We start from the raw sequence: 22,252 nt of genomic DNA on the forward strand, positions 1-22,252 counted from the left end.
GAAGAGGTTTAGCAAGTTTCTATTTGCGGCCTGCCTGTGTGAACCAGTGTTCTTTTCGCCACTCTTTTTCAGATTTTGCCTCGTCTTAGTCATTTTGACAACAAACAAAAAAGATTAAGTCTTAGTCACATTTTTGTCAGTTGAATGATGATTTAGTCTTGTTATTGTCAAAATGACGAAAGCAGTGGGCCATTTTAGTCAACTAAATGCCCTTTCATTTTAGTCATATTTTAGTCACATCCCATGTGTATTGCCTCATTAACCTACAGTAAACTTAAATCACGGACTTCCACATAGCCTTGTCATACCAACATATTTTTCAGTATAACATCCTATTATCTTCCCAACAGCAGAAATACATCCTTCAATCAGTGTAGATGAAGGGGAGGAGACAGGTTAAAGAAGGATTTTTAAGTCTTGGAGACAATTGAGACACGGATTGTGCGCCGTTCAGAGGGTGAACGGGCAAGACAAAAGATTGAAGTGCCTTTGAACGGGGTACGGTAGGGGTACGGTAGTAGGTGCCAGGCGCACCGGTTTGACTGTGTCAAGAACTGCAACGCTGCTCAGTTTTTCACGCTCAGCAGTTTCCCGTGTGGTCCACCACCCAAAAGACATCCAGCCAACTTGACACAACTGTGGGAAGCATTGGAGCCAACATGGGTCAGCATCCGAGTGGAACCATTTCCGCACCACGCCCCATTGAATAGAGTCTGTTCTGAAGAGGAGGTTCATAATGTTTGGTAGATTCTGTGTATATAAGAATATAGAGGAATTATCTGGCCATGTAAATTCCTAATTCAGCCCCACATAGATACGACACATGACATAGAAAGCTAAACAGACACGCACAAGGGCAGAGAGAGAGAACGAGAGAGTAGCAGAATCACCAGATGGTGCCGCAACGCATCGGCAAAGTAGTATGGATTGCACCTCTGCCCCTCGTTTCGCGCCATTGCCATTGTTGTCAGTGTTCCACAGACGCCGGCCCGCAGCCACACTGGTGTCCAAAAGTAGAACGGACCTGATGACTGTTTCGCCCAGTGATCTCGTCGAGTCACTAAACCTCGAGACCGAATTGAAGGTTGTTAGCTATAGCTAGCGAATGAAGTAACGTGACTGAGCAAGGTGTAGCCTAAAGAAATGGTTAGCGGTCCGGTCCGCAAGTAGCCTAGTTTTACGCTAGGTCACACCTACTGCGTCATTGTGTTTTGGTACACCAGAAGTACATTCAGCTATTGTTTAACATTTTTTTTAAGGCAGTTCGTGTTTCTTACCCAGGCAAATGGTCGCTAACTAGAAGGATGCGGGTGACTGGTTTGCTACTGAGAGGCGAGAGAGTCGCCTGCGCGATGTGTATAATCGGAGGCGGAGCCGGAAGCCAGAGCAAACCCTGTCTGCCAGTCTGCCCACACTCATCACTTTCTGCCCTGCAGCTCACCAGCTGATGTAGGCTGTGTGCCCGGGAGTAGCTCGTCCTTACCACTGCTGGACAGAACTGCCCTGCACTTCTGTGCTGCTAATATTAATTGTGCTTATCACTGAAAAGCTTTTTTTTATCTCTCCAGAAACTTTTGTCCAGTCCACTTAGTAGTTTGATTTGAGTTTAGTTATATTTTTTTCCGGGTCTATCTATGGTATCATCAATTGCCACTGAAAAGTAGGTATTTTAACAAATATTTTTGTCACTATTTTTGTTGACGAAATGAGCACTGATGTGAACGCATGATATGCAAGTCCAGAGAAGAAAAGGAAATGCAAGAGAGAGAGAGAGAGAGATGTTGGTTTTGTTTTCGAGCCTCGGGCATTCTGTTCCTGTTTGTTGTGGCATATCAAATGATTTAGGAACAACCGCTGGATTTATAGTTTCTCCTCAGTGCTAGATGGCACTTAACGGTCCGCCGTTGAAACAACCGTCATGACCACCAAATTTGTGTTTCGAAGTGACTCCCTTTATTATTTGTCCTTCTTCCCTAAACCCACGTATTACATTGGCACGGAGACATTGACCATGCTTTTAGTGTGTGTCATTAAAGGCACACTGCGGTGTGTGTGCATGTTCCTCCATATACCCAGAATTCCTTGGGGTTAATTGAATGGAGGGGGGGGGTCGTCACGTTGTCGTGTGGAGAAAGGGATTCGTTTTCCTCTTCTTCTTTTCTTACTCCTCCAGAGAAGAACGCAAATAAAAAAATAAAAGTGAGTAACTGCTTTAATGAAAAGCAGTTGATGCGCAATGAAACATTGATTATATGCGTATTAAAGGCACTTCATCAACAAGTGCTTCCCAGAGCGGGCCTACCTCTCCAGGGGGTGGACGGGGGACGTGAGGGAGCAGAGGGGTGTATGGGATTCTCCGGCAATAATTGTAATTTGGGCGATAAGGAGCTTAGGCGCCAATGGGGGGGGGGGGTGTAAATGAGGAGCACCGCGGGGGGAGGAATACAAGAGATTATCATTTGGAGGGCACCCCTCTCCTCTCCCCCCGTCTCCCTTCCGTCTCTCCCTCATCTTCGCTCGTTCTCTCACCCAGCGCCATTAGCTACAGGTCAGTCATCCCTAATGCTGCCCGGGCTCTCCCGGGTGAACAAAGGTGTTCCCCTCCCTCGGGTTCGGGTAATGCACATTACTGCCTGGTTCAGTGGCATGCTAAAGCCGCGCAGGCATCCACTACTCAGGGGTCGACGGCTGATGCCGCTCAAAGAGGCTGAGTTCTTTGACGAGCCTTTCACTGTTTTGGAGTGTTGGAGTGGTTATCCCCCATGTCACAGAAACGGTCCGCACTGCTTGTAGAGATTAAGTCCCTCTGTTTGCCTGTCTGTCCGTCCGTCCGTCCTTCACTCCATCCGTCTGCCTGTCCATGTGTGTCTGAGAGGGAGAGGAGGAATTGAGGGGCGAGACAGTCAGCCGACTACTAAACTCCACTCAGGTGACCACAGGACTCCGAGAGACTTCTCTGTGTTTTTTTGTTTGTTTGGCGAGTACCTAAAAGGCTTCCTCCCTTAGCTACTGTAGTAGGTCAAACGCTGTATGCTGGAAAACCTTGGTAGAGCATGGGTGGAATAGGCATTGTGGTCTCACACACAACCTTCCAGATCTGACTGACCACCAAGGAAGTTCCTCCCAGTAAAAAACAGCAGAAACCCATTTGTTGCTTGGTGTAAAAAAAACGAAATGGAACTGCGTCATGACAGGTTTGCTGTGCCAGTCAACGTGTGGTGGCATCATATAACTCCTACAGACAGACATGTCGGGACGCGCACTTCCTCCACTATCCTCCCCTCCACAACAAAGCAGAATTAATGGGAAGCACCTGGATCCCCATAAGCTCTCACTTAGGCCCAATTGGCGGCAACTGATAAATTGGGTTGAGTGGGATGAGGCTGCAGCCTTCCGCGGCACAGTCAATCGTCCCTTTCACGTTGAGGTGGGGGGAGATGACGAGGGCCTTTACGTCACTACAGCACTCTAGATTAGCATTAGCATGTCTGAGGGGTGACCACACGAGAGAGAGAGATAGAGAGAGAGAGAGAGAGAGAGAGAAGGAGAGAAAGAGAGAAAGAGAGGGACTGTGACCGACCGTCTCTCCCCTCTGAGAAGCTATTACACTCCCACACGTCTGGGCTAGCGTGTGGCCGCACCACACACACACACATACTCAACACACGCACACCATGTGTCTCTCCCCCCCCCCCATGCTCAGACACACACATCATCCCGCACTATCTCCACCCTGCCACACTCCGCCAGGGACTTTGATGCGTTTTACTAGACGTGTATGACAATAATCTGTTTTGCCCCGTGGGAAGAAAGCTTCCGCTCTCCGAGCTTCACTTCATCTTTGGCTCCGGCTCTCGAGTGAGACAAAGTCGTCCATGGAGCATCACGGTGCGGTTCAACTGCCGCTGAAAAGAGATGGGCCAAAGACTCGACCAAATCCCCTCTCATAAACAAAACAAAAAAACAAACACTGTAGCCTTTTCACTTTGACTGCCCGGAAAGAAAGGCCTTTTTCTCTCGGAGCGGACATTGTGTCATCCACCACCACAGATGTTGACACTGTTTGTTGCGGGTTAAGATGCCCCTCTAAAAGACCATTGTCCCTCTTGTATCTCCTTCATTATTTCATAAAGAGAGTTTCCCTCTCTTTCTGTGTGAACCCCCCCCCTCCGCCTCTGACTGGAAGCTTGGCCCTGGCCGAAATAGGGGAGAGAGCAGTGAAAGACCTCCGGATGGCGGCTGGAGCTCCAGGGGGTCTTTCTGCCCACAGCGGCCCAGCCAAAGGGCCTCATTGTGGGGATCAGCAGGCAGCCACGGAGGGCTGCGTCCTGCCTGCATTGTGATGGCTGGATGGGGCCTGAGTCCCTCTCCAGAGTGAGGGCCAGAGGTCAGCCCCCCTCTGGGCTGCTCCATACCTGCCCTGCCCTCCGCAACACTCCCAGGGAGGAGAGAGGAAGGCTCAATAGAGAGCAGTCAAGAAGGTATAAAGGAGGCTCTTAACATTAAGAGGTAGCAGAGCGGGTGAGGCTAATTCCGTGCAGTCTCTACTTTTCGATGAATAGGTAATTCAATTAATGGGCCCGTAAGAGGCAGTAACGAGTGGTGAGATCAGAGGCTTGTTGCTAAGCACAGAAGAAGTCTATACCTCAGCACTTTTCATGATAAAAATCTTTTCTCCAGCTGGAAAAAAAAGAAAACTCTGATGGTATCTGGATAAGTTCCATTGTTGATATGGGTGTGTGTGAATCATGTGAAGGATGCGTGTGTGTGTGTGTGTGTGTGTGTGTGTGTGTGTGTGTGTGTGTGTGTGTGTGTGTGTGTGTGTGTGTGTGTGTGTGTGTGTGTGTGAAGGGGAATGGGGGGTCTAGGATGGTGTGGTGAGAGACCACGCCAAACATTTGGATATGCATTAAGCCAAAAACCCACCTCATCTCCCTGATCTTTCTCCTTATCACACCCCTGTGCCTCCCGGGAATTCTCAGTCTCACGCCTGCATGCACCGTCAGCAAGAGAAACACAGGCACACACTTTTCTTTGACCACGCAGAAATGTGGAATTGGCTTCCATGGAACATTTCACCACACACACGCAAGCAGGCAGGCACGCACGCACGCACACACACACTCTTATCTCTCTCTCTCTCCCTCCCTCTCTCCCTCTCTCTCTCTCTCTCTCTCTCTCTCTCTCTCTCTCGACACCGGACTCATTGCCTTTTCCTTTACAGAGTGAGATAACAAAACGTTCTCAACCTCCATGAATCACCTTGCAGTTCTATCTAGCACTTCAGTTAGTTTAGTTGCGTTTAACTTCATGTTTCAACACAACAATCGAAGAGTTATTTAATTGTCTTGACTCGATATAGCTTGTCTTGCACAGACATGCTCCTTTTCAAGCTCATTTCATTCTTGTTCTCACTCGTTCACACTTGCTTGAAGCCATTGCCATTACCCTACCACTTCGATGTATTCCGCAAGCATCGAATTTTGATCAATCGGCTGTTTTTTAGTTCACATCAGCTAGAACGTGCATGCGCAAAGGCTCTTTTCTGAGAATGAAAGCGTCGGTCAGTGAGAGAGAGAGAGAGAGATGAGAGCTTCATTCATGCAGCCGCCAAGAATTTATGACAGAGGATTTGGTATGGTCATCAGTGAGTGCTGCTGCTGTCAGTGAGTGATGTATGAGGGTCCGAGGCGCGTCCCTGACCCCAGATTAACAGTACATTAACCTCCTCCCAGTCAGGGGCCACACGGCCCTTATAACCCTGCCCCCCCCCCCCCCCCCCCTCCCCCCTCTCACAGCCACAGGGGTTCCCCCCCTGCGCGCCCCTCCAAACTCTGCATGGCCACCACATTGTGTTCTCTCCCTAGCCATTGTTTGTCCCACTAAATAATGTCCTCCTTCTATTCCTCATTGATTCCTACATTCCTCTACTAACCACCCCCCCCCCCAACCTCCAGAGCAGAGGGGTAGAGTTGTGGCCGTGTTGCCCAGCGTGAGTGTTCCTCCCAACGGGAGCTTGACCGGGGGCTGCAGGTACCCTTTCATCCAGCCTGGCAGGCGAGCTCCAGTGTCCTGCTGCTGGAAATTTGTCGTCCCCCTCTGGGTCTCTTTCTGGGAGTGTCAAGCGCGGGGCCCCTGAGGAGATATTTGTTGATATGATAACTCGATTAGGCCCCAGGATGGATGACACGGTGGCAGACAGCCAGCCAGCAGCGCGCAGGGAGTCCCTGATCCCACTCCTTAACCTCTCCTCAGGAGACCAGCAATTAGTGCTAGTAATTGGTTAATTAGCGGGCCCGGGCCCTTGCTTCATAGATTCTCTCTCTATCCAACCGTTGGTGCTGAGTGTGTATGGGAAATTGGACGATATAACAAAGGTTTCGAGGCTAAAACGCTATCTGTTGCTACTCATCGTCATGACTCATCAAACCTTGCATGGCTACTTTAAAACTCTTTTTTGCATGGCTACTTTAAAACTATTGATTTACATTGCCAACTGAAAAAGTAATTTCAGAATGTTGGTTAGACTATTTCTGATCATCAGCCTGTATTATTTTAAAGTGGGCTTATTGGCTGTCTGGTTGAGAACACCTGATTATTGTATCAGAATAGGAGTGCTGATCTACAATCAGTTTAGCCTTTCAGATCATAATGGATAAGAACACATGGCCGGGGATGACCTGATCCTAGAACAGCATTCTGAGACCCTCTATTAACATGGGTCCCAGTCAGAGTACTCTGTTGGTCAGGTTGGTGATTGTACTGACTGGGCTGATTCTCAAAGGCCCAGACTATAAGTCCCAAATGGCTGTTTGAGCCCCGGGTTAAAAGAGGAGCACTATAAAGGGATTAAGGTGCAATTTCGGACTCAGGACCCATTCTGCATGTGGCGCCATGCCTCCAGCTCAGACTCGGGAGATAATTCCATTAATGAATCCCAGTTTTGCAAATCAACTCCCCCCCCCCCCCCCCCCATTTTTTTTGCGTGTTTGTGATTTGCATTGTAAAACTGCAGCTTTTCTTTGCAGCCGAAGGTCTAATCACTTTTGATCCATTGAATGTTGGTAACGAGGAGCTATACGTACATACACTGCTAAACGAGGACATCTCCATGGCTACAGCTATACCCCATATTGTCATGTAAATCTATCATAAAGACACATCTACATGTTTTTTTGTTTTTTTTTACTGTGCTAGACTTTTCAATACCAGGATTTTCAATTCAATGTCAGTTCAATCGAATTCAATTCAATAGATCTTTAGTGTCCCCGAAGGGTAATTCACGCACAGCAAATGACAAAGGGGGGGGGGGGAGTATCCCATCAGTATCTCATTGGATTGTCCATGGAGGTCACACAGAATGATATACTGTAAGGTTGTAATGGATTTGTACCACCTGTGGATGTACTGTTATTCAGTGGAGAGTACTTCGATCAAGACTCAAAACAAAACACCCCACAGTTACATTCGCCAAGACGTAAGGGTTGGGGCGGGACTTTTGATCAGCGATGCCATTTAGAGAATGAACCTTGGAAATGACACGAGAAAGTCTTATTGCTCAGGTCTCGATAAACCCGTTATAAAACCCTTCCAAAACTCCAAGCAACTCAGTGAAATTTCACCAAAGTTAAAGGGATAAGTACAAAATGACATATCGATTTCCTTACCCAATGGGTTGCTGTCTTACTTTATCCATAGACTCCTTACAGAATACGTCACATGTCATTTTGTATTTTAGGTTAACTCTCCCTTTAACATGCCAATAAGAGTTATTTCCACTGGGTGTTATTTGCATGTGGATTTTGACTATAGTCCAGTGAGGATTGTTTGTCTGTTCTCTTGTTTCAATTGGGGCTACAATTGGCCTTCCATTCAGGTTTGTGTGCGCTTGTCGACTCCGGTGCCCTTTGACCCCGAGCCACACTGTGGGTTTAGTCCTACGTATTCAAGGTGTTACCATCTGTGTCCCCCCCCCCCCTATGACTGACTCTGTCCCCCCTCCACCCCTCTTTCTCCAGGCTACATGCTGTGTCCAGGGCTGCTGGCGTGGAAAAGTTGCTTACTGTGCCCTTATTTTGTTTGCCTTTGTCAAACTCCTCAACCCCTCAAACTCCTTTGAGAATCCTTGTATTTGTTTAGGTTCTCCATACCCAGAACGTACCTCGTAAGCACACGGTTTCAGCTACTTTCGGCTACTTTCGGCTACTTTCACTCAAAGAAAAGAGCCAGAGGACCTCCCGGGTGGCGCAGTGGTTAAGTGCGCTGTACTGCAGCGGCAGTTGTGCCACCAGAGACTCTGGGTTCACGCCCAGGCTCTGTTGCGACCGGGAGGTCCGTGGGGCGACGCACAATTGGCCCAGCGTTGTCCAGGATTAGGGAGGGTTGGGCCGGTAGGGATATTCTTGCTGGCTTCCGGGTTGGATGCACGCTGTGTTAAGAAGCAGTGCGGCTTGGTTGGGTTGTGTATCGGAGGACGCATGACCTTCAACCTTAAAAAAATATATGTATATAAAAAAAAGAGCCGTTAGAATGTCCAAGGCCACTTTTTGATGGATCTCTAGTGGCAGATACAGTGTGTGTGCGCATGTGGGGAGTGTGCGCGCGCTCATGTACACGTGGGATTGTTTGCACACATCCAAGTTTGTGGATGGGGTAGCGTGAAGTTGCAGGCGTGTGATTTCATCCGAGCAAGTGGGTTTGAGTCTGTGCTTCTTTCAAATCTGCAGTTGAGTTTCCCAAGCATTCCGAGTATGTGCTGGTTTTGACTGTTGACGTGCGAGGGGAAAGGCGCTGAGTAGACCGTGAAACTGGGATGCGTCCTCTTTAGGGATGCTTCTGACGTCTCTGTGGTTCGTTTGGGACGATCACTGCACAAATCAACAACGGAACCATCCCCTCACTCTAAACCCTTGCAGATGGAGAACATGGCAGTGACACACAGCCACGCCTGTGTTCCGAGTGGCACCCTGTTCCCTACGTAGTGCACTACTTTTTGGTTGGGGGCCCTGGTTAAATGTAGTGCACTGTACAGGTAATAGGGTGCCATTTAGGACACCAAGCGATGACATTTTCAATCTGGGATGTATCATCTTCAGGCATGAACACTCAAAGCCCATAAAGATATATGGAAATCATTTTCCAAACAGAATGGCCATACATGCCATTCCGCCATACGTGTCGTTTGGCTGCAAAGAACGTACAATGGGGTGTAGGCATTTATAGAAACGTTCGGTGATTGGAATGCAAGTGATCTTTGCTGAAATGCGAATGGCTTTATAAACATAGCAATCCGCCCTTTACATCCAGCTTCTCCTGGTGGTCTTCTGGCAGATGTACTCAGATGTACTCTGAGTTATAGCTGCTCTCCGGTGGTGTCGTGCATATTGATATTTGTACATGTCTACGGGTCTCTAGCGTTTCCTCTAATTGAGCTGATTGCATCTTTGACATAGCAGTGGTAACTGAAAATGGACAGGAGGAACTGTATCTCTCGCAAACTCTGTTGGTTGTCATTGGAAGACAGCACCACCTAGCAGAAAGAATGGGAATGGGGACAGTATGTCAGCTGTATTTATGCTGGATTGAATAATGAAATAGGAGGAACATAACTTGACATGAACTCAACACATACAGCATCAATAATGATTATGCTTTATGTTAAATATAACATGAGTCTAAGAGATATGCGTATACACATTTTACAAAGCCATTTCTATTGAGTGTGTGTATGAAGCCAATGTCAGCTGTCATTCTGAAAGGATGATCTAATCCTGCCATCTAATGGCTATTCTATACTATAATGTCAGAAAGCAATTTCCATAAAATCAAGAGAATGGAAAGATATAGCCTACTAAATGTGCATACCTCTGCTTGTACTCTTTGACCTTACCATTCAAGATGGAATCCGCAGTAGGGGAAGCAGTGCCATTGTCCGCCTCACGGCCACCTCACGGCTGCACATTGTTTTTTATTTAGTTGGGGAATCGTAATAATAAATTGCAGTACATATGCTGCTGTTCTATCCTGTGTTCAGTGATGTCCGAGGGACCAACCAGTGTTCGTTGTTTGCAGTAACTTTTTGTTTGTTGTAACATCGCAAACGGACGTGGCAGTTTCACCATTAAGGATTCCAGCTTTAAGTTATTTGATTATTTAATACAGTACTGACCAGGGTTGGGTAGGTTACTATCTAAATGGAAACGACAGTTACTAGTTACCTGTCCAAAATGTTCATCAGTAATGTAACCTTTACATTGTAACCTCCGTAAGATAATCTGATCACTTTCAGTCACTTTTAGACGACTTTCCCCTTAAGAGGCATTAGAAGAAGAAACAAATGAATGTTACCAATTGAACGACATCTGTCGCAGGATAAATCCATGTTAGAGTTTACGTAGATGGCTATGAATGGGATGTTTGCATTTTACTTCCTGGGTGATGTAGGCTTCCAACCCGTTGCGTTCTACTTCAATACGGAGAATAGAAATATTAGGCTAAACGATGAGTGCCTTCAGAAAGTGTTCACAACCCTTGGCTTATTCCACATTTTCCTGTGTTACAGCCTGAGTTTGAAATGGATTCATTTTGTGTCACTGATTTTTGTGTCACTAATTTTATGTCACTTAATTTTGTGTCACTAATTTTGTGTCACTTATTTTGTGTCACTGATCGACACACACAGCACCCCATAAGATCAAAGTGGAATTCACCATTATCCATCAATCCATTTGAATCTCACCCTGTAACACAACAACATGTGGAAAAAGTCAGGGGATGTGAATGCTTTCTGAAGATGCTTTCTGTCGCGTTTCCTGTCATTAGTTGAAAACATTTCAAAGAGAAATGCTGCTCTCCTAGAATGGCATGCGTTGAGCAGTACCAAAAAGTGTCATTTGCATGACGGGAAAAATGAATTCCATATGCTGCATTTACTATAGGCCTATTGATTACATTTTTTGTTGGTGGCACCATAGATTTAGGAATCAGAATACTTCATTTAATAGAATCTCTATGGGTGACAAGTTCGATATCCCGACAATTTGCAGCTACTAAAGTCTATCAAAAGTGTGCGGGTTTAAGCACGTGTCCGTTAGGCCTATGAATTGTATTCTTTTAATCAGCATGAATTAGATTGAGAAATAAAAGCCCTTCTTGTGGTCTCCTTAAATTAAACTTGTTGTTGACAGTATGTGTGGAGCACAATGCCATGGAGAAGTTTACAAGCGAGCAACTCCCTTAAACCTTTAGTCTATAGGCTGGGATCTGCAGCTGTTGCAAGAGCGCATTTTTCACTGACTGTCCACGGGTTGGGAACAGCCATCTACAACAACCACAGTAAAGTGCAAATCATTGAGAGAGCAGCAGTGTGATTCACACAATTGCTACAGTGGATATCAATAATAGGTCAAAGTGATATCTATATCGCTCATATTCTACACCAGTGCTGCCCTTACCTCCAAGTGTTTATTCAAGTTGGTCGTATAATCTTTGATGCCGACGGCAGTCGGAGAAATGGATGACATAGCCTGCACTACTACCGCTCATTTCCCACAAACCAACTTTTGACCAGAGCCCTGGTCAAAAGTAGTGCCCCAAATAGGGAATAGGGTGCCATTTGGGATGATGTGACCTGGGCCCTGTCAGCCACACAGCTGACAGTCCCAGGCACTTTGAAGAGCTTTGAAGAGTCCTTGAGAGAGTCGCAGCTCTATCCCGCAAGAGGTTAAGACTGGTCAACTCTCCCCTCCACTTTCTCCCCCATCTCCCTCTCTGTGAGCAAGGACAATGGCATTCATTCAGCCCTCCAATAACATGTGACGACAGTGGCCTCACCGCTGACCCATGCTCCCCCTCTTCTTCTTCCTTGGTTAATGAGGCTGGCTTCCTGTCCTGCACCTGTGCTAGCTGCTAGCTAAGCTCGTCATAAAAGGCTTAATTGAGGTGTTTAGCGGTTGGCTAGCAGACGCCCTCCCTCCAGGGCCATGCCCGTGCACTGACCTGGGTCACCGCCAACACACAGCTCTTCTCAGGGGTTCCACTCAAGTACCTTGTGCTTGATGATTCCCCAGCCTGTGTGATTGAAAGGTTCAAAACATGTTTTTGTGCTATATAGTTTCTTCACTACTTTATCCATGTGGTTAAAAGTGCTCAGTGAACTGATTTCGTTTGAGAACTGAACCAGTCTTTTCATACATCTGTGCTTTGAACAAATGTCTTTCCGAGGCATCCCCTATACACAATTGTAACGAGTAGGATTATTGGTCTACTTCAGATGACATAAATACAGTGCGGTATCAGCATGCTGAGTTTTCCCATTCATTGTCCCATGAACCACCTCTCATGAATCTCTGGCTCCACCTGCTGATGAGGAATGACATTGCATGCCACATACTGGTGTACATATTAGGAATGTCTCAGTACTTATATGTGTTTTTCTGAAGTATATTGCAGACATGCAAACCATCTAAGCAGATGTTTCCATGTAATGTTTCCTGGGGAAAGTTTATAGCTAGAGGATAAAGTTGTGTGTAACGTGCTACAGATGTGCCATGTGGATGCCAGCTGTGCCACTGTGACAACTTCCAGAATCCGCAGGGAGCTGACACAGATTTATTTGTTATGTGTAAGGTTTGTTAGTTGTGTGGATATATAAAACAATGGTCCAAATACATCATCTAATGCTCCTTTAGTGTTGAGATGGCAGCTTCGCTTTTAGTCCTTGGGAAACTGTGCAGTATATTTTTTTTATGTATTATTTCTTACATTGTTAGCCCAGAAAACCTTAAGTGTTATTACATACAGCCGGGAAGAATGATTGGATATCAGAGAGACGTCAACTTACCAGCACAACGACCAGGAATATGACTTTCCCAAAGTGGATCCTTTGCCTGCACCTCCCAGGGCATTTGAACTGATTCCAGAGGCCGACCCAAAACAACGCTGCCGGAGGAGAGGGTGCCGGATTGGTCTTCTAGTGAGGCTCCGTATGCACCCACCGCTTCTGAGTATATTAGTCTTATAACTTTAATAATGTCCAGTCCCTAGTTAACAAAGTCAACGAAATAGGGCAAGAGTTGCTTTCCAAAGAGATATCCGGGATTGTAGCATACTCTGTATCACGGAAACATGGCTAGCTGGGGACATGATGTCTGAGTCCGAACAGCCAACGGGATTTTCAGTGCATCGCGCCGACAGGAATAAACATCTCTCCGGTAAGAAGAAGGGCGGGGGTGTATGTTTCATGATTAACGACTCATGGTGTAATTGTAATAACATACAAGAACTCAAGTCCTTTTGTTCACCTGACCTAGAAATCCTCACAATCAGATACCAACCATATTATCGAGGAATCCGCTCGGTTAACATCACAGCCGTGTATATCCCCCCGCAAGCGGATACCAAGAAGGCCATCAAGGAACATCACTTGACTTTATGCAAACTGGAAACCATATATCCTGAGACTGGATTTATTGTAGCTGGGGATTTTAACAAAGGTAATTTTTTTGACCAAGGCTACCTACATTCTATCAGCATATTGATTGCAGTGCACGAGCGAGTAACCCCCTCGACCATTGCTACTCTAAATTCCACAATGCATACAAGGCCTTCCCCCGCCCTCTTTTTGGCAAATTCGCCCATGACTCCATCTTGTTGCTCCCCTCCTATAGGCAGAAACTAAAACAGGAAGTGCCCGTGCTTAGGTCTATCCAATGCTGGTCTGACCAGTGAGTCTAAGCTTCATGATTCACGTGGACTGGGATATGTTCCGGGTAGCCTTGGACAATAACATTGACGTATACGCTGACTCTGTGAGCGAGTTTATAAGGAAGTGTATAGGAGATGTTGTACCCACTGTGGCTATTAAAACCTTCCTTAACTAGATACCGTGAATTTAATCATGGCAAGGCGACTGGAAACATGGCCGAATACAAACAGTGTAGTTATTTCCTCTGTAAAGCAATCAAACAAGCAAAGCGTCAGTATATAGACAAAGTGGAGTCGCAATTCAACGGCTCAAACACGAGACATATTAAACAACTTCTTTGTGCACTTTGAGGACAATACAGTGCCACCGACGCGGCCCGCTACCAAAGACTGTGGGCTTGCCTTCTCCGTGGCTGATGTGAGTAAAACATTTAAATGTGTTAACCCTCACAAGGCTGCCGGCGCAGATGGCATCCCTAGCCACGTCCTCAGAGCATGCGCAGACCAGCTGGCTGGTGTGTTTACGGACATATTCAATAAATCCCTATCCCAGTCTGCTGTCTCCACATGCTTCAAGATGGCCACCATTGTTCCTGTTCCCAAGAAAGCTAAGGTAACTGAACTAAATGACTATCGCCCCATAGCACTCACTCCTGTCATCATGAAGTGCTTTGAGAGACTCGCCAAGGATCATATCACCTCCACCCTACCTGACACCCTAGACCCACACCAATTTGCTTACCACCTCAATAGGTCCACAGACGATGCAATCGCCATCAGACTGCACACTGCTCTAACCCATCTGGACAAGAGGAATACCTATGTAAGAATGCTGTTCGTTGACTACAGCTCAGCATTCAACACCATAGTACCCTCCAAACTCATCATTAAGCTTGAGACCCTGGGTCTCGACCCCGCCCTGTGCAACTAGGTCTTGGACTTCCTGACAGGCCGCCCCCAGGTGGTGAATGTAGGAAACAACATCTCCACTCTGCTGATCCTCAACACTGGGGCCCCACAAGGGTGCGTTCTCAGCCCCCTTCTGTACTCCTTGTTCACCCACGACTGAGTGGCTATGCACACCTCTAACTCAATCATCAAGTTTGCAGACCACACTACAGTGGTAGGCTTCATTACCAACAACGATGAGACAGCCTACAGGGAGGAGGTGAGGGCCCTCGGAGTGTGGTGTCAGGAAAATAACTTATCACTCAATGTCAGCAAAACAAAAGAGATGATTGTGGACTTCAGAAAACAGCAAAGGCAGCACCCCTTATCCTGCTGGGGTGGCAGGGTAGCCTAGTGGTTAGAGCGGTGGACTAGCAAACTGAAAGGTTTGCAAGTTCAAATCCCAGAGCTGACAAGGTACAAATCTGTCATTCTGCCTTGAACTTTGCGACCTTTTGCCACATTTCAGGCTTCAAACATAAAGATATAAAACTGTATTTTTTTGTGAAGAATCAACAAGTGGGACACAATCATGAAGTGGAACGACATTTCTTGGATATTTCAAACTTTTTTAACAAATCAAAAACTGAAAAATTGGGCGTGCAAAATTATTCAGCCCCTTTACTTTCAGTGCAGCAAACTCTCTCCAGAAGTTCAGTGAGGATCTCTGAATGATCCAATGTTGACCTAAATGACTAGTGATGATAAATACAATCCACTTGTGTGTAATCAAGTCTCCGTATAAATGCACCTGCACTGTGATAGTCTCAGAGGTCCGTTAAAAGCGCAGAGAGCATCATGAAGAACAAGGAACACACCAGGCAGGTCTGAGATACTGTTGTGAAGAAGTTTAAAGCCGGATTTGGATACAAAAAGATTTCCCAAGCTTTAAACATCCCAAGGAGCACTGTGCAAGCGATAATATTGAAATGGAAGGAGTATCAGACCATTGCAAATCTACCAAGACCTGGCCGTCCCTCTGAACTTTCAGCTCATACAAGGAGAAGACTGATCAGAGATGCAGCCAAGAGGCCCATGATCACTCTGGATGAACTGAAGAGATCTACAGCTGAGGTGGGAGACTCTGTCCATAGGACAACAATCAGTCGTATATTGCACAAATCTGGCCTTTATGGAAGAGTGACAAGAAGAAAGCCATTTCTTAAAGATATCCATAAAAAGTGTTGTTTAACGTTTGCCACAAGCCACCTGGGAGACACACCAAACATGTGGAAGAAGGTGCTCTGGTCAGATGAAACCAAAATTGAACGTTTTGGCAACAATGCAAAACGTTATGTTTGGCGTAAAAGCAACACAGCTCATCACCATGACCACACCATCCCCACTGTCAAACATGGTGGTGGCAGCATCATGGTTTGGGCCTGCTTTTCTTCAGCAGGGACAGGGAAGATGGTTAAAATTGATGGGAAGATGGATGGAGCCAAATACAGGACCATTCTGGAAGAAAACCTGATGGAGTCTGCAAAACACCTGAGACTGGGACGGAGATTTGTCTTCCAACAAGACAATGATCCAAAACATTAGGCAAAATCTACAATGGAATGGTTCAAAAATAAACATATCCAGATGTTAGAATGGCCAAGTCAAAGTCCAGACCTGAATCCAATCGAGAATCTGTGGAAAGAACTGAAAACTGCTGTTCACAAATGCTCTCCATCCAACCTCACTGAGCTCGAGCTGTTTTGCAAGGAGGAATGGGAAAAAAATACAGTTTTATATCTTTATGTTTGAAGCCTGAAATGTGGCAAAAGGTCGCAAAGTTCAAGGGGGCCGAATACTTTCGCAAGGCACTGTATCTCGCATTACTCATCTTATATGTACAGTATATACAGTATACTGTATCCTTAACTATATATTCTTACTATCTATTGCATCTTAGCCGCTCTGTCACTGCTCATCCATATATTTTATACTTATATATTCTCATCCCATTCCTTTACTAGATTGTGTGTATTAGGTTTGTGGTGTAATTTGTTAGATATTAGGTATTGCCTGTTAGATACTGCTGCACTGTCAGATCCAGAAGTGTAAGCATTCCGCTACACTCGCAATAACATCTGCTAACCATGTGTATGTGACCAATACAATTTGATTTGATTAGACAATGCAGACAGACCTTACTACCGTGACTGTGGCTTACAGGAAGAAAATGTATGTCGTTTTAGAAAAATATATAGTATCTTCAACTGTGTATAAAGAAAACGATTATTATCATGTTTTAGAATGCAGAGATATACAGTAGATATTATGTGCATTACATCAGACGACAATGAAAGGAATGTTCGTCTCTACATACATCTCAAATCTCCGGATACATTTTGAGAAGACTGAGGAGAGCATCGTGTTTAAAACAGAGAGAACAGACACGGTAAGTACTTCAGAAAATAAACCTGTAAGGTACTGTGTTGCTAGTCTAAGAGAAGCGTGAATACACAGAGCAATATATTTATACTGTTAGAGAGAGTAAAGGATAAATGTTAATTAGAGTGATTACCTGGATTAAGGGATTACGAGTGATATTTAAGTTACTTCATTTTAGTTAGTGACAGTCTTCCTCAAACAGGACGTTAATACGCACTTGTAGCCAGTAAATATTCGGTAGAAATGATCCAGGGATATGGCCTAAGATGTGTTTTATCTCTGGGATATGTTTTCTCCGTCTCCTTAGTTATCACACTCGAATTCCACTGATTTCAAAACTCTGTCCTCCAGAAAGTGTAGAGCAACACTTATGCAGTTCTACTACGCAAAAATAAATAAATGAAAAGCTGCGTTAGACAGGATTACCAACACAGACTGACCAGCTGAAATAGACAGAAGGGTGCTATATGGCAGACCAATCCATACTCATCTCTCAGCATGTCCAGCCCACTCAATTTCTCAGCCAATCATGGGCTAGAGGGAAGGTTGCTGTCTTTTTCTGTGGCTAAACCAACTAGGCTCGTAATTTAACAATTTTATTCGTATTTACAGATGGCATACAAGTTTGTTATTAAGGCATATGAAAGTTCACATGTTCCAGAAGGCATTTATGCCATAAAACGCATTTTGATTAAAACATATATATCAAATGGCTCTCCTGTGAAGTAGTGACCTGCAACGGGTCACAAATGATAACTTTTTACAAATATCAATATAGCCAATGCAATCCAAATCTGACGTCTTATTGTGTCTCTTTTGACTGACAGTAGATAAAGCCATTGCTTCTGGATGCTATTACTGAAAGTCTTGGGGGAGGGTGGTTGTTCTCAAATCATGTTAAATGCAGGTTGTGTAGTCACAGAGGAAGGCTGTGCTTCTCTGGCCTCAGCTCTGAAGTCAAACCCCTCACACCTGAGAGAGCTGGGCCTGAGCAATAATCACCCAGGAGACACAGGTGTCCGACTGCTCTCTACTTTAGAGGATCCACACTGGAGATATAGAGGGTATGTAGAGGGTTTGATGTCGACCCATCTTCATATCAGACATGGTTCTGAATAATCAGGCTATTTATCATCATTTACTGTAACCCAAACATCGTTACCATCACCTGGACAATGTTATATGCTGACCGCGCGCGTGTGTGCTCGGGCACGCGTCTCGTGTGTCGTGCTCAATGACTGTCCTCTACATTTCTCTATAGTGTGGAATGTGATGGAGGACAGCCGCTGGATGGGGGGAGGTGTAGAATTGTGTTTTGTCTGGACTTTTACAGGACTAGTGAAGCCCAGTGCACTACTTTTTTTCCCCCAGATTTTTCAGGGGGTGTCGCAGCACCCTCAGCACCCCTACTTGCCGCGGCTATGGTGGAGAGTGCATGGTCGAAGCCTAGGTTTACAAAAATGTGAGTGTTGACTGCTTTGAAGAATAAGTCTTTTATTATTAACTCTTTCATTATTATTATCTCTCATTCATGGCTTACTTGGTCACGTCAATTACAAGCTTTCTTTATACAGAAGTGTGTGTGTGTGTGTGTGTGTGTGTGTGTGTGTGTGTGTGTGTGTGTGTGTGTGTGTGTGTGTGTGTGTGTGTGTGTGTGTGTGTGTGTGTGTGTGTGTGTGTGTATTTTACATGGCCACACAGTATAGCATCATCATTATTATTCAACACGTCTTAAATGTCCTTTAATAATAGTGAGGTTCAAAAATCTTTGGACAATGACGTGTTTTTTGTTGTTTTGAAATTATACATTGAATATGAGGTTAAAGTTCACTTTCTCACTCATCATTATTCACGATTCATTCAGGATTATCTGTAGTCATGGTAGCATCCACATTAAATGTAGGAAGTGTTCAGAAACACATTTTATTATTTTTTACAATATAAATTAGTCCAAAATGACACAAAACAATATTTAGCATGAATTTCTTTTGGGCACAAACACAACCAAAACAAATGAATCCAACAAGTTTGTAGAGTCACAAGCTTGATGTAGTCATTGCATGTTAGGAATATGGGACCAAATATTACACTTTTGACTACTTTAATACACATATAAGGGAATTTGTCCAAACACTTTTGGTCCCCTAAACTGGGGGACCAAAAGTGCTGTAATTTCTAAACGGTTCACCCAATATGGATGAAAATACCCTCAAATAAAAGCGGACAGTCTGCACTTTAACTGCATTGTAACTGTATCATTTCAAATCCAAAATGCTGGGGCACAGAGCAGAACAACAACAATTGGCACTGTCCAAATACTTCTGGACCTCACTGTAGGCACATTTAACATGCTGTGAGTGGGTGAATGAGAATGTGAATGATGATTCATTTGTACATACTGTGTCCTGTCTGAGGAGAACAGAGAGGCGACGTGTCTAACAGTGCAACACCAGTATCATGATCACCCAGAAAGGTTTGAGGGCTATGCACAGGTGCTATGTAGGGCGGGTCTGACTGGCCGCTGTTAATGGGAGGCAGAGTAGAGAGGGAGAGAAGCTGTTATAGGAGTAGCATATTCAGGAATCAGCAGGAGAGGATTGCTTAATGACTTCTGGGCCTGGAGACAATGACAAGTCCTGGAGCCTGGGCTGCTTTGATGACTGGTACATTTCCTGGCACAAGCAGGAAAGGAAACTTCTGTACGTGTCAACGCCTCACGCTCCGACAGAGTAGGAGTGTACCTGGACTGGCCGACCGGTACTCTGTCAATCTACACCATCTCCGCTGATGACAATCTTACAAAACCGCACAATTCCCTCTGTCCCGGATTTAGAATTAGGCGGTGTGACTGCTCAGTTACCCTGTGTCAGATGGACCCTGTGTCAAAAGCAACATGATGTTTCACTCACGGACTCATGTTCAGTACGGCACACCGTGGCAAAAAGGTATGTTAAATAACTTTGTAGTCATGAGTAAACACATTGGGCCGATTGCAACCAGCGTTGGCCAGTGTACTAACAAATCTCTCGTTAAAGCGTCAATATATGCTAAATATCACCTGAACACCTGATCTCAATTTCAACGGTCATTGGCCACCAAACTACAGCTCCCTAAAGCTGATGTCATTGTTAATTTTTTTGTCCTGCTTGCTGTCAACATCTTTGAAGATATTTTCGCCCCTCCGATGGCTATTATCATCTTTATAAATTAAAACAGATTTTTTTTTTACAGACCAAGGATATATTTAACTATTGGAAAATGATTCTTTACAATTTAAATCAAATATTTCCTTGTTTACCAAAGGAAATGCACTGCGGCAATTGACCCGACACGTTTTATGAATGGTGTTGGTTTAGTGTTGGTTTAGCCTACTCAACTAAAAATGTTGTTTCTAATTTATGTAATCCATTAATTACAATTTGTCCTAAAAAGTATGGTCATTTCTTATCATTATCGGGAAAGATATCCCTGCACTGTCAATATTTGAAATATGTAACTAAATTAAGCCAATCGGGAATTAGTTATAGAATATAACTAAATATATAAAAAAATATATATATATAGTCTAACAAAGTTATTGTAAATGGCACATATTACTTTGCCATTTAAGATGTAACGTTATGAAGGAAATATAGGCCTGCTACTCCTATCACCTTGTAATTGACCCAGTTCCTGATCAAACGTGATTCCTTCCTCCTTCTTGCCCATTCACAAACTTAGATAAATATAAACTATATTTGTCAAAACTATTAAATGAGGTGGACATAATTTGAAAGCTATGTTAATTCTAGGTTGAGGATAATTCTTGAAGACAAAATGTAAACATTTTGTGTAAGCACTCGGAAGCCGACATTGTTAGCATTAGCATTCTCGTAGACTTTGAATGGCGGGTTAGGTAGTAAGCATATTAGACTGTATCTAATGGTTGTTATCCATACAGGCTGTATACCTTTTCAATCAAAAGTCAATGCTTGAACTGGCAATGTTGTTAGACACAGACCTGCCATTTCAAAAGAGAGAAACGGGGCCTACAGTTGAAGTCGGAAGTTTACTGATAGGTGAGGATTGTCTGTTAATTGAATGATTAGAATATTCCGACCTGAAACATATACTTGTATGGAATTGATTAGAATGTATAAAATCATAATCAATAAATGTGTAGTCCTAGTCAGAATTAGGGTAAAACAATGTGCCTTTATGGTATTTCAAACTCAGACTGCCTGAGCTTGGTCCCGACCTGACTAGAGATTTGGGAGAGAACGGGGAGTACATCTCAAGGACAAGGTCACCATCTCTGTCGGCTGGGAAGTGAGACAGTCAGTGTGTGCTTAGCAGGACATGTGTGTGCGTATGTTTGTGTGTATGTGTGTGCGTATGTTTGTGTGTATGTGTGGGCGTGAGAAGTCAGTATAAAAGGAATTGATTTGTATTCTTGACTTCAGAACATTCCGTGAATAAACCTTTGACTATTTAGCTGGGCCTCCGTTTGTTTCATTCGACCAGGATTTTACAAATTCTGGTTTGCACACAGAGTAATATAATTAAATTTGGTGATGTACCTGGAGAACACAATTCTCTTATCATTTACATACACTTAGGTTGGAGTCATTAAAACTCCTTTTTCAACCACGCCACAAATGTCTTGTTAACAAACTATAGTTTTGGTAAGTCGGTTAGGACATCTACTTTGTGCATGACACAAGTCATTTTCCAACAATTTTAAAGATTATTTCACTTATAATTCACTGTATCACAATTCCAGTGTCTCAGAAGTTAACATACGCTAAATTGACTGTGCCTTCAAACAGCTTGGAAAATTTCCGAAAATTATGTCATGGCAGAACTATAAATGTGTGTGCAAGCAAGGAGGCCTACAGACCTGACTCAGTTACACCAGCTCTGTCAGGGGGAATGGGCCAAAATGTACCTAACTTATTGTGGGAAGCTTGTGGAAGGCTACCCGAAATGTTTGACCCAAGTTAAACAATCTAAAGGCAATGCTACCAAATACTAATTGAGTGTATGTACTTCTGACCCACTGGGAGTGTGATGAAAGAAATAAAAGCTGAAATAAATAATTCTCTCTATTATTATTCTGACATTTCACATTCTTAAAATAAAGTGGTGATCCTAACTGACCTAATTGTGAAAAACTGAGTTTAAATGTATTTGGCTAAGGTGCATGTAAACTTCCGACTTCAACTGTAAATGTTTTATG

This window comes from Oncorhynchus masou, chromosome 24 (genome assembly GCF_036934945.1).
Source record: "Oncorhynchus masou masou isolate Uvic2021 chromosome 24, UVic_Omas_1.1, whole genome shotgun sequence".
NCBI classification, from domain to species: domain Eukaryota; kingdom Metazoa; phylum Chordata; class Actinopteri; order Salmoniformes; family Salmonidae; genus Oncorhynchus; species Oncorhynchus masou.